At 42.1% G+C, this 12,362-nt stretch overlaps 1 long non-coding RNA gene across 1 annotated transcript; it reads left to right on the top strand.

Annotated features, from left to right (window-relative positions):
- Positions 1-1,663: 1,663 nt before the first annotated feature.
- LOC132642400 (uncharacterized) lies at positions 1,664-4,306 on the top strand. The gene is made up of 4 exons (XR_009583136.1): positions 1,664-2,075; positions 2,157-3,330; positions 3,417-3,625; positions 3,689-4,306. It is a non-coding gene; the product is annotated as an uncharacterized LOC132642400 (long non-coding RNA).
- Positions 4,307-12,362: the final 8,056 nt, after the last annotated feature.

Consider the following 12,362-nt stretch of genomic DNA (forward strand, 5'->3'; position numbering starts at 1 on the left):
GTATAAAGGTGGGATATATTTTTATCGGAAAGTTTTGATAAGTGAAATAAACTAAATATGCCGATAATGTAGAAATCATGCGTTATGCTTTTCACTTTGGGGAATTTTGCATTAAGTAAAAACTGAACTTGAGTACTATGCTATGAAGTGTAGATTTATTATTACTTAAAAGAAACATGACTATGCTTTAACTCAGCTAAATGTTCTTAAATATTTAATCATGTGATTCTTATCCAAGTTCATATATTTCTTTTGAATAGCATCCTTTCTAATTCCAAGTTTCTGTTAAATCTTCATTGCATGTACACGGGCGGAGTACTTTGAGTTTCGATAAGAGATTCAGCATCCATGGAGTCCGCCGCACATTTCCGTTTACAACTCCTTTACTTCTCTGCATATTTTCTCCTACACTATATAAACAGTGAAGGGGATAAAAGAGTCTTCATTTTGGCTATCGAATGAGGTGATCCACTTTAGTTATTTTCATGATCACTTAATTGTTATTTACCTTATTTGTTTTAATATTTTACCATATTCGGTTCATTATTTAGGACCAAAACAGTAGCCTATTCTATTAATCAAGTTCTAACTAGAAGACCTTGAAAATAATGTTTTAATTAGCTCTTAATTAGTTTTGGTTAGTACCTTAGCTTTAAGAATAACCATTAATGAGTTTTCACTGATCAGCAATGTTGAAATAGTCATATAAATAGCTTTACAGTGCGTGAATTCCTTTTGTTATTTCAAGACTTGGAAACTAATTCTTAAATTATAGAGATGGGATAATTCTTTTTCACCAACTGTGAGTCAAGAAATATTTTGTCAAACAAGTCTTATCTATCTTTTGGTTAAAAGTTCGATGTCTAGCTTTCTTCCTGCAAATGATTTTTAAAAAAAAAAAAAAAACCTTTTGCTAATTTTTACTTCAAGTAGCCTTTTGAGAATGAAGTCTAATTTAAAAGCCAAGTTTCATTCAAGGTTTTACTTTAGTTAATAATGTTATTTCAGGTGTTGGAGTTTGCTTAAATATTTTCACTAAGTAAATCTATTGTGCGAAGTAGCCTTCATTTTTCTAACGAATCTAATCCTTCCTTGAATATAAGTAGAGTCATCTTAATTTTTAAAATCTTATTCACGACAAAAAAAAAATTAGTATTTTTAATAAAGATTAAAGGGTGTCGTTAGCATCGTTTTCAAATGAGGAAATGGATTCCAAAAGATGATTTTCTTAAACAAAGTTGACATAAATGTTTTTCTCTAAGTTAATTTAGTTAGTTTCCTCTTAAAACGTGGACTTTAAACATTTTTTTTACGCCTACACTTACCCCTTTTAAATTAACCTAAGTTTGATCGGTAACCGTAATTAACGGATTCTAATGGATGCCTAAGACCCTCCCATTAGGATATTTAGAACCCTTACCTAGAATTTATTATGTTAGTAAGACCTTTGAAATTGGAGTTTATTTTAGGCATTTACTTAGTTAAAATAGGTGTCCTAATTCACCGTTAAAATAATTAGGTGGTGACTCCTTAAGTTAAAGAATTAGGAATCACCAATATGTTGTACTCCGTTTTGACCCGGTTAAAATGGGGTATAACAGCAGTATCTCTGTGCCATTACCTCGGACAAACTCGCGAAGGTCCGGGAAGACTATGACTGGAAGGGGAAAAGCATCGTCATCCCTAACCTCGAGGAAGACATCACGACTTATGTGAAAGGGTATCTAAGTGTTTACACTTATCCCATCACATTTGGCCCTCTCAACTCGGTGGTCGTAGAGTTTTGCAAGAGGCACGACCTTTGCCTCGGTCAAATTCACCCTTCCTTTTGGAGAATTGTAACACTCCTCCTTTATTTTACGGACAATAAGAAGGAGCCCTTCACATTAGAGCACCCCCTCTGGTTGCACAATCCTCGAGTTTTCCGGGGTAGTTTGATCAAGTTTGCCCCACGAGCGAAGAAAGCTCCTTTTTCGAGTATTGACGAGGATGGCTAAGCAGTTTCTTCCGAGTGAGAACCGAGGACCTCATCCCCTCCAATCAGCTTCCGTTTCCCGAGAAGTGGAACCCAAAGCGTAAGTTCATCTCCCTTCAAGTATATGAAAATCTTTCTGGTACTGTATTTTTAAGACCACAAACTTTGCTTTTATTTGCAGCCACTCCTCAAGTCCTTAATGCAGTTCCAAAGTACAAACTTTGGGTTGAGAATATATGTATCCAGCTCTTTTATGCCGAGCACAGGTGGTAGTTACTTTCAAAAGACAGATGGGAGGCTCTACATCACGGTGAGTACCTCAGGCCAATATACCCCTTACCTCTTTGCTCAATTTGTCGGTTATTAACTGGTCTCTCCATTCTTTGTCTTGTAAGCTTATCAAACATCACCATACTTCGAAAAAGCATCGATGCTGATGTGTCGGGCTTGCCTTTTGAGGATAAAGCCCCAACAAAGGAGGAAAAACCCACAGAGAAGAAAAAATGGTCTCCCGACCCTTCCGATGATCCTGCTGAGGGTAAGAAGAAAAGAAAGATGGTGAGCAAGGTCAAAAGGGGCATCTCCCAAAAGACCGCTGAGGCCCAGGTCTTGGGTTTTGATACCCCTGGTAGGCTCAAAGACTATTCTGAGGACGAGGATGTCATGTTATCCTCAGTAGTCCAGCCCCTGAGATCGGAAGGCGTCGGCCCGGACCTCCAAGATTTGGAAAACACCAACCAAGAGCTGAAAAGCTCAAAGAATACAGCTCCCTCGTCAGTAGTTCCGAAAACCACTGACCAAACGAAGGGAGTCTCTGAGGATACTGCTGCTACTGCTGCTTCGGAGGGAGCTTTTCCTACCCCAGCCCAATCTCCTTACAAGGATGACTTATTGCACCTGGACAGGGATGTATCTATATTAGCTGAGGCCACCACACACACACCGGAGTCATCGCCTCGACGAACACCTGCCCATTCTGAGGGCGTTGGTGCAGAAGAGAAACCGACGGATCCATCTCCGTCCTTCGACCAAATCATTAATCTCCTGTTTGGAGATAGGAAAACCAGCGTGGTAGAGTACTACTTCGGGTTTGAACGCCTGACAGTTCCTAGAAAGACCGCCCCATTTGGGGTCATCTCTGGACCCCCGATAGAGAAGCCGTTCCCTGCCCCGAGCACAGATCCAAAATATATGAGAAGGTTACGTTTTTGGTGCCGGCAGATGTGAACATGTTGTTCGATTTAGTCGGAGTGGCCAGCTATTTGCGCGCTTTGGTGACCGAGGAGGACCTGCAAAAAATAAACTAGGTCGATGAATCGTGCCTCTTTAACGAGGCCTAACAGGCTATGAACTGGGTATGCCTTATTTTATTTTTTTATTTTTATACTAAGTTCTAATTTTTTCCTCTCGTCCTGATAATTAACTTCTTGTTTTGTCTCAGGCCTCCGTACTTCATCACGAAAGCTTTCTTCAATAAGGATGGAGGTGGACCGTCTCGGGGATAGGCTCCGAGAGCAGACCCAACAGACAGAGTCATACAAACGAATCTACGAACAACCAGAGGAGTACATCAGGAGTATGCCCGACCCCTCCACCCTACAATCAGATTTGGAGAAAACCCGAGAAGAACGGGACCTCTTGGCCGAGAAGGTAAGGATTTTTGAAGTTTACAACTGTCAGTTAACAGCTGATGCTAATACCACCACTTCTTAGGCCCGGGAGAAAGTCACCCAAATCGAGCAACTCCGGTCCGAGTTTGATGAACTCAAGGCTGAGCTCGGAGCCTTCAAGAGCAAGACGGATGGCCTGCCTTCAGAGAGGGACTCCCTTAAGTAGGGTTTAGCGTCGCTCAAGCAGAAGCTCCAGGTAGTAGTGGATAAGGCCGATAAATGGTCTCAGCTCAATGGAGAACTCCGGGAGAAGCTTACCTCGACTGAGTCGGAGCGTGACACTCTTGTCCATGAGAATACCGAGTTGAAGCTCAAACCCGATGAAGCCTTGGAATAACTCTCTGATGTTGATGACATGTTGACTCAATACAAGGCCGATGTCGCAGCGACAGAACGCCGGAGTAGTAACAGAGCCGAATATATGCGGTGTTTATCCCGAAGGGAAGCACCGGAGGAGGTCCAATCCCAGGGAGTAGACGTAGCGGCCGAGCTCGTAGTGTCCAGGAGGCTCGAGGCGGAGTCAAAGGCCAATCACAGCCCGAAGGGTCGAACAGTGATGCTGGTTCAGATTGAGGTTCCGGTGGCTCTGATGAAGAATAGGCTTAGAAGCCTTAGATTGTTTTTTCTTTATGTAATTTTCTTTTTGAGTTTGAGGTCATTATTCGAGCCTTTGTAAATATTTTGAATATATATATATATATATATATATATATATATATATATATATATATATATATATATATATATATATATATGAATTTTTTTGTCTCGACTTTAATCGTCACCTCTCGCTGTTCGATATTCGTCTATCCTTTTTGTTTAGGATATATAACAATCAGTGACTGCCTTAACAAAAGTTTTAGGAATGACTCCGAGATCGGTTGCATCATAGTTTGAACCGGTTGTACTTTACCGAATACGTACGAGCCTTACTTTCCTTTTTTGCACACTTAGACCTCCCCGAGTTGCTCTATGTGTTTAGATCGAAGTCTCTATGGCTTCAGATCTTGTTCGGCCAAAGCCTTTGATGTCTTAAACCGCAGTTTTTAACAATGTAGACCTTAGTCTTTAATAATTTGGACCGTAGTCTTTAATAATTTGGATCGTAGTCTTTAATAATTTAGACTGTAATCTCTATAATTTAGACCGTAGTCTTTAATTATTTAGACCGTAGACTTTAATAATTAGGGATTTAGCCTTTGATTTTTATACTTCGGACTCCTGGGGTCCGGTACCCTTTAAATGCATCATAGTAACTGAATATACCAATGTAAGAGAAATGGTCATAGAAGAATGATACTTTGAGGAAATTTCTAAGTTCATTGATCGGATCGGGGTCGAACAATTACATTCATGCCTACAATAGTTGCCATGTCAAGAACAGACTAAGCGGGCACAATTCAATCGATCGTTTGGCCCTTACAATGAATCCTGCCGTTCAAGCCTTGGCTTTGAATAGGTACCGAGCATGGTTGTCGTGGAGGCTGTGCATTTTTCCCAAGGTATGATAGTCCCCGAGTACTGGAGGCCGAAGTATGAGGGCTTGAGTACTATTGACCGATCTCTCTAACTTTGGGTAGCACGCTGTACGGCGCTGCCTCATTAAAATCTCGTCGGAAAACTCACTTCGGGAAGAAATCGGACGAAGGGAAAAAGAGTGCAGCACGTGCTTTTAGTCCTAGCTCTATGGCCTCTTGTCTTCCATTGTGTTGCTCTCAATGTCCATCATTGTTGTATACCTGCAAGGGATAGCCTCAAAAAATTAAAATGTAAAGAATAATTCATACCTCAACAGCAGTATCGTTTTAGATGGGCAACATTCCAGCTGTTTTGTAGCTGTTTTTCGTCTTCGGGCGCGAGCTGGTAGGAACCCTTCCCACTTATACCAGTGATTCTGTACGGTCCTTCCCAGTTCGGGCCTAATTTTCCCTTGTTGGGGTTCTTGATATGGAGCGTGACTTTTCGCAGGACCAAGTCCCCGACTTAAAAATGTCTGAGGTTGGCCCTCTGGTTATAGTATCTTCTCATCCTTTGTTTTTGAGCTACTAATCGGACAAAGGCAGCCTCTCATCTTTCGTCCACTAAATTTAGACTGGCAGTCATTGCCTTATTATTCGAAGCCTCCGTAGCGAATCGGAATCTTAAGCTCGGTTTACCGGCTTCGACAGGTATCAGTGCCTCGGCTTCATATACTAGGGAGAACGGAGTTTTCCTAGTGCTAGATCTTACAGTCTTTCGATATGCCCACAAGACCTCGGGCAGAATCTGCTTCCATATGTGTTTTGAATCGGACAACCTTTTCTTTAGGTACTGTAATATGGTTTTATTTGTTGACTTCGCTTGATTGTTCGCACTTGGGTGATATGGAGTTGACAATATCTTTTTGATTTTATTCCTTTCCAAGAACTTACTAACTTTGCTGCCTATGAATTGTTTCTCGTTGTCACACGCGATTTCTGCTGGCATCCCGAATCGACAAACTATATGGTCCCAAATAAAGTCAATAACTTCCTTTTCTCTAACCTTCTCGAACGCCTGTGCTTCAACACATTTAGAGAAGTAGTCCGTCATAAGCAAAATGTACTGAGCCTTGCCTGGAGCCCAGGGTAAAGGCCCTACTATAACCATCCCCCATTTCATAAGCGGCCAAGAGGAAAGGACCGGATAAAGTAATTCCCCTGGTTGATGTATCGAAGAGGCATGTCTTTGACATTCATTGCATTTTTGAACGAAGTCCATCACATCCTTCTCCATCTCACTCCAGTAATACCCGGCCCTGATCAACTTTCGTACCAACGATTCTGCACCCGAATAGTTTCCAAAAGTTCCCCCGTGGACTTCTGTTATCACATAGTCAGTTTCCTCGGGGCCTAAGCACCTTGCCAAGGGGCTATAGAATGATCTTCGGTACAACTGGCCATCAATCAAACAAAATCTTATTGTTTTGGTTTGAAGGGCCCTCGATTCTTCGGGATCGGGAGGAAACTTCCCCGATTCGAATAGTCCACATATTTGTTTCTCCAATCCCAAGTTAAGTTTTTCAAGTTTACTTCAGCGTGGCCGGTTTCTATTACTGAACTCATCAACTGCACCACCGTCCCAGAATTAAATCCTTCAGATTCTACCGATAAGCCTAAGTTTGCCAAGGCGTAGGCCTCACTGTTCTGATCCCGAGGTTTGTGCCGTAGTGTCCACTCTTTGAACCGATACAATACCACTTGTAACTTTTCTAAGTATCTCCGCATCCGGTCATCTCTGACTTCAAACGTCCCGTTTACTTGGTTGACCACGAGGAGGGAATCACACATGGCCTCAATGATCTCGGCTCCCAAGCTCTTAGCCAGTTCTAGACCTGCAATCATAGCCTCGTACTCAGCTTTATTATTGGTTAGTTTCACAGAATTAATTGATTTTCTTATTACGTCACCAGTAGGGGGTTTTAGAACGACCCCCAGACCGGACCATTTCACGTTGGAGGCACCATCCGTGAACAAGGTCCAGACTCCCGAGATAGTCCCCGAGACGAGCAGTAATTATTTATCGACGTTGGGGACCATGGCCGGCATAAAGTCGGCTACAAAGTCTGGCAGTATTTAGGACTTGGTAGCGGTTCGGGGTTTATATTCAATGTCATACCCGCTTATCTCCACGGCCCATTTTGGTAATCGGCCTGAGAGCTCGGGTTTATGCATGAAATTCCTTAAAGGGTACGACGTTACAACACATATAGAATGACATTGAAAATAAGGTTTTAGCTTCCTAGATGCACTCAGTAAAGCAAATGCTAATTTCTCTAAGTGTGGATACCTTGTCTCAGCATCGCCTAAGGTTTTACTCACATAATAAATGGGAAATTGCGTACCTTCTTCTTCTTGAACTAGGACTCCAGTTACCGCTATCTCGAATACTGCCAAATAAAAGTATAACTGCTCGTTCGCTTTTGGCATATGCAACAACGGAGGGCTTGATAAATACTTCTTGAATCCCTCCAAAGCCTTTTGACATTCGGGGGTCCAGGCGAAGTCGGTTTTTTTCTTCAGTAGCGAGAAGAATCGGTGGCTCTTGTCCGATGATCTAGAGATAAAGCGGCCCAGTGCGGCTATTCGTCCGATCAATCTTTGCACTGCCTTTATGTTGTCTACTACGATGATATCCTCTATTGCTTTTATCTTGTCCGTATTGATCTCTATTCCTCTTGGATACCATAAAACCAAGAAATTTTCCCGAGCCGACACTGAAGGCGCATTTTTCCAGGTTCAACTTCATATTTTACTTCCTCAATATATCAAAATTTTCCTCGTCCTTGATTAATGCATGTTTGATCTCAGGGGTAGGAATTCTTTTCTCCTTAACCGGATGACAATTTGGATCCAAACTCAGCTTGTAAGTTGTCACCTCAGGTGGAACACCTGTCATATCTAAATGGGACCGAGCAAAGCAATCAGCGTTAGTTTTAAGGAATTCAATGAATTTTTCCCTGAGCTCGGAGGTTAACCCGGTGCCCAAGTATACCTTCCTCTGCGGTAGATGTACGAATAGTATGACTTGTTCTAGCTCCTCGATAGTGGAGTTAGTAGCGTCCGAATCATCGGGTACCACAAAGGATCTCGGGACCCTATAGTCAGTCTCCTTGTCTGTAGCGTACTCTTCCCGATCTTTCAGGGCTACCGGGATCGGGGCCTGTGATTTCTATTTAGCGTCTTTTCCCTTGGTCGGCTTCCCATCCTTCAGTACCGGAGCCTTAGGGGCCAGAGCCACTTCCTCGACCGCGAACATTTCTTTTGCAGCTTGCTGCTCACCACAGACTGTCTTAATTCCCTCGGGGGTTGGGAATTTCAGCACTTGATGTATAGTTGAGGGTACTGCTCTCATGTTATGTATCTACGGTCTTCCAAACAAGGCGTTGTACCCTATGTCTCCTTCAATCACATAGAACTTAGTCTGTTGTGTGGTTCCAGATGTGTTGACTGGCAGGGTGATTTCACCCTTCATCGTTTCACATGCCACGTTGAACCCGTTAAGTACTCAGACTTCTGGCACGATCTGGTCTAATAATCCCAGCTGCTCAACGACTCTCCATCGAATGATATTAGCCGAGCTACCTGGATCAACTAACACACATTTAATTCGAAATTTATTGATAAGTATAGATATTACCAGTGCATCGTTGTGAGGCTGAACGATGCCTTCTATGTCCTCGCCGGTGAACGAGATGAAACCCTCGGGATCATAACTCGGAGTTCAATTTCCTCTTGTGATGGAGACTTTTGTGTGCTTCAGTATCGGTCCCTGGGGAATGTCCACTCCCCTAATGATCATGTTGATCACATATTGAGGTTCTTCCTGTTCGACCTGCTTGTTGGCATCCTTGTTTTTTAAGTGAGTCTTAGCTTGTTCACTTAGGAATTCTCGAAGATACCCCAAATTTAACAATCGAGCGACTTCCTGCCTTAATTGCTGACAATCCCCAGTTCTGTGCTCGTGAGTACCATGGAACTTGCAAATCAAGCTTTTATCTCTTCGCTTCGGGTCGGACTGGAGAGGCCTCGGCCACCTTGTCACTCCAATGCGATCGAGAGCCGCTGTTATGCCTGCCACATCCATATTGAAACAGTATTATGATATTCTCGGGGCATCTTTATTTCCTGATGGTTTGTCGGACCCATTCTTATTCATCGGTCCTTCATTGCTCGGACCACGATCTTTCCATCTATCGTTCCTGGTGAAGTCGTTATCGCGTTTGTTGCCTCTTCAATCGGATGGATAAGGTTGATACCTATCACGATATTATCTTGATTCTCGATCTGTAGCCTTCCTCGAGCGATCATTTTCTTTGTCTGGGCGTAATGATCTTGATGCATTCCTCAGGAATTGATGGTCCTCGACCCTGAATTGTGACCGACATCTGTTGTGTACATCGGTTCAAGCGACTGTTGGGTACTCTACCAAATTTTTCTTCAATTCTAGAGATGTGATCGAACTTCTTGGGTTGAGTCCCTGAGTAAACGCTTGAACGTCCCAATCGTCTTGAACCGGTGGTAGATCCATACGTTCCATTTGAAACCAGGCCACAAACTCTCGGAGTGTCTCGTTCTCCCACTGTTTGACATTGAACATGTCTAATTTCCTCGTTTCCACTTTTATGGCTCCAGCATGAGCTTTGACAAAGACATCGGCAAGCATAGCAAATGAATTACTAGAATGTTCGGGTAAATTGTGATACCATACCATTGCTCCCTTTGACAGGATCACCCCGAATTTCTTGAGTAGCACCGAATCTATCTCGCCTTTTGCGAGGTCGTTGCCCTTAATGGCGCATGTGTACGTAGTCACATGCTCGTTCGGGTCAGTGGTCCCGTTGTATTTAGGAATATCAGGCATTCGGAATCTCTTCGGGATCGGCTTCGGTGCAACACTTTGGGGGAAAGGCATCTGAACAAACTTCTTGGAATCCGGTCCCTTCAATATCGGGGGTGCTCCTGGAATTTGATCGATCCACGAATTATAATTTCCACTTTCTTATCATTTGCCTCTACCTGCTTTGTCAGTTATTCGAGCATTCTCATCAGTTCAGCGGTTTGCTCGGGTCCGTTCCTGTTGTTCTCAGTAATGGTCCTTTCCTCCCTTGAGGCGGTTTCGTCGGTCTGTTCGGACTGAACAGCGTTGGGTACTTGATTCTGGTTTTGCAATTATGCTATAACCGCTTGTTGGGCCTGCAATTGTGCCATAGCCATCTCCATCTCCAATTGATTCCTGAGTTGTTGCAATGTGGCTCTGTTGCCCTCATCTGCATGCGCGTCACGCACCGATGACCGGTCGGTGTTTACAATATTTTAAGAGTGAGGATCGGCTCCATTTGGATCAACTGGGGGCACGTTGTTGTTACGTACCCTGCTGTCATTTTCCTCGTGGTGGCTTGATTCAACATGAAAGTTGACGGAGTGAGAGTCTGACATGTTGAATAGTTCTGAAATCAAACTTCAAAGAGCAAGCGTAAAATAATGTGCGTTATCGAAATTCGTATAAAACCACCACTATTATCCTAGGCCCCACGGTGGGTGCCAAACTGTTTGCCCTTAAAATTGGATAACAATTAAATTTGTACGCGATTCAAAGGATATGCGGTTTAATTTAACACGAATGATTATAGAACAGTGAATCACAATTATAAAGATAAGTAAGAGCAGCCAAACCACAAATGAGCAATGATGGATCCTCAAAAGTTACCGGATAGGCAGCTCAGGCTGTCAGAACCGAGCTCGTATCACAATATTACACAGATGAACAATTGAAGAAGGCTTAAAGATATTTGAGGAACACTTAGAATCAGATTTGTATTGCTTAGAATGCTTGTGTGTGTCCAAAAAAACCCTGAAAAATAAAGGGGTCCTCCTCTTTATATAGTAGAGTAGTCCTAACCCTAGTACAAGTCTAACTAAGGCATAAATATTTAGTTATCTGATGAGCGAAATCGGCGCCGTCATATCTGGTTGATGGCGGATATTTCAGGCCCTCTTCTACCGTTGCTAACCGCCTCTTGTCCTACCTCAGTATCCAGCTCCAGCCCAGTTCTGTAGCTCGGGATTACCTGATCTCGGTCCTGTCATGATTCCTTCCCGATCTCGACCCCGATTGGGATCTCTTCCGAGTCGGTAATGAATATTATAATCTTTAGTCCTTTCAATTGGGAATTGAGGGTAATCCTGCCCTCGATTCTGCCCGTATACAGTGAGTATTTGAAAAAAGTAGTTTTTGTTTTTAAAGTGAAAAATAGTGTTCCAGAAATTGAAGTTGTGATTGGTCATGAATACAAAGTGGAGTTATTTTTGAATTTTTACGAGTGATTAGAATGAAAAAGGTGAAACAACTTTTTGATGTTTTTCAACTCCGAAACTCAAGTTGAATTTTATGACCAAATATGATTTCTAAAATTGTACTTTGAAAAAAAGTTAATAATATTCATGATACACGTATGTCACGTTTTGCCTTTGTGCTCACAGCTGTGAGTGCCTTTTATGTGTGCTCGGAAAGAAGGAAGCTATGCACTACTGCTTCTTCTCCAACAAAACAAAACAAAAAAAAGGGAAAGAAATTGAATACTCCTCGTTTCATTCATGTGGTAATATTTCTTTTAAGCCGTTTAAACAACATTGGTGACTTTCTAAATATGTAATTAAGCAATCTAACTTAAATTGTTAATGAGAAAATGATCGAAATGGTCCTTAATGTATGGGGCGGAGCCAGGATCTCCGCTACGAGGTTCAAAACATGAAAAAGTAAACACACGAAAAAGTTAAAGGGTGTTCAACATCTACTATATACACATAAAAATAATTTTAACCATGTATAAACAGTGTAATTTTCGTCGAAGGAGGTTCGGATGAACCCCCTCAGCTCTTCTTGGTTCTGCCCTCAGTTGAACTATTTTAGTTATATATATATATATATATATCACATGATCGAAATAGTCCTTAATGTATGGGGAAAGTGATCATTTTTAATCCTTCATATATACCACGTGATCGCGAACTCAAAATAGTCCTTAATGTATGAAAAAGTAATCATTTTAGTCCTGAACCTTAAAAATAACCATTCTAGTAAAAAAAAGTGATTAAGTTTAATTAACCAGCAACATAACTGACTTGAGGGAAGAAAAAACTACCCTTTCCCTCTTACCACCCCATGTACGCCTACAATAATGGAATATATATTTTTCT

Source organism: Lycium barbarum, chromosome 5 (genome assembly GCF_019175385.1).
Source record: "Lycium barbarum isolate Lr01 chromosome 5, ASM1917538v2, whole genome shotgun sequence".
NCBI classification, from domain to species: Eukaryota; Viridiplantae; Streptophyta; class Magnoliopsida; order Solanales; family Solanaceae; genus Lycium; species Lycium barbarum.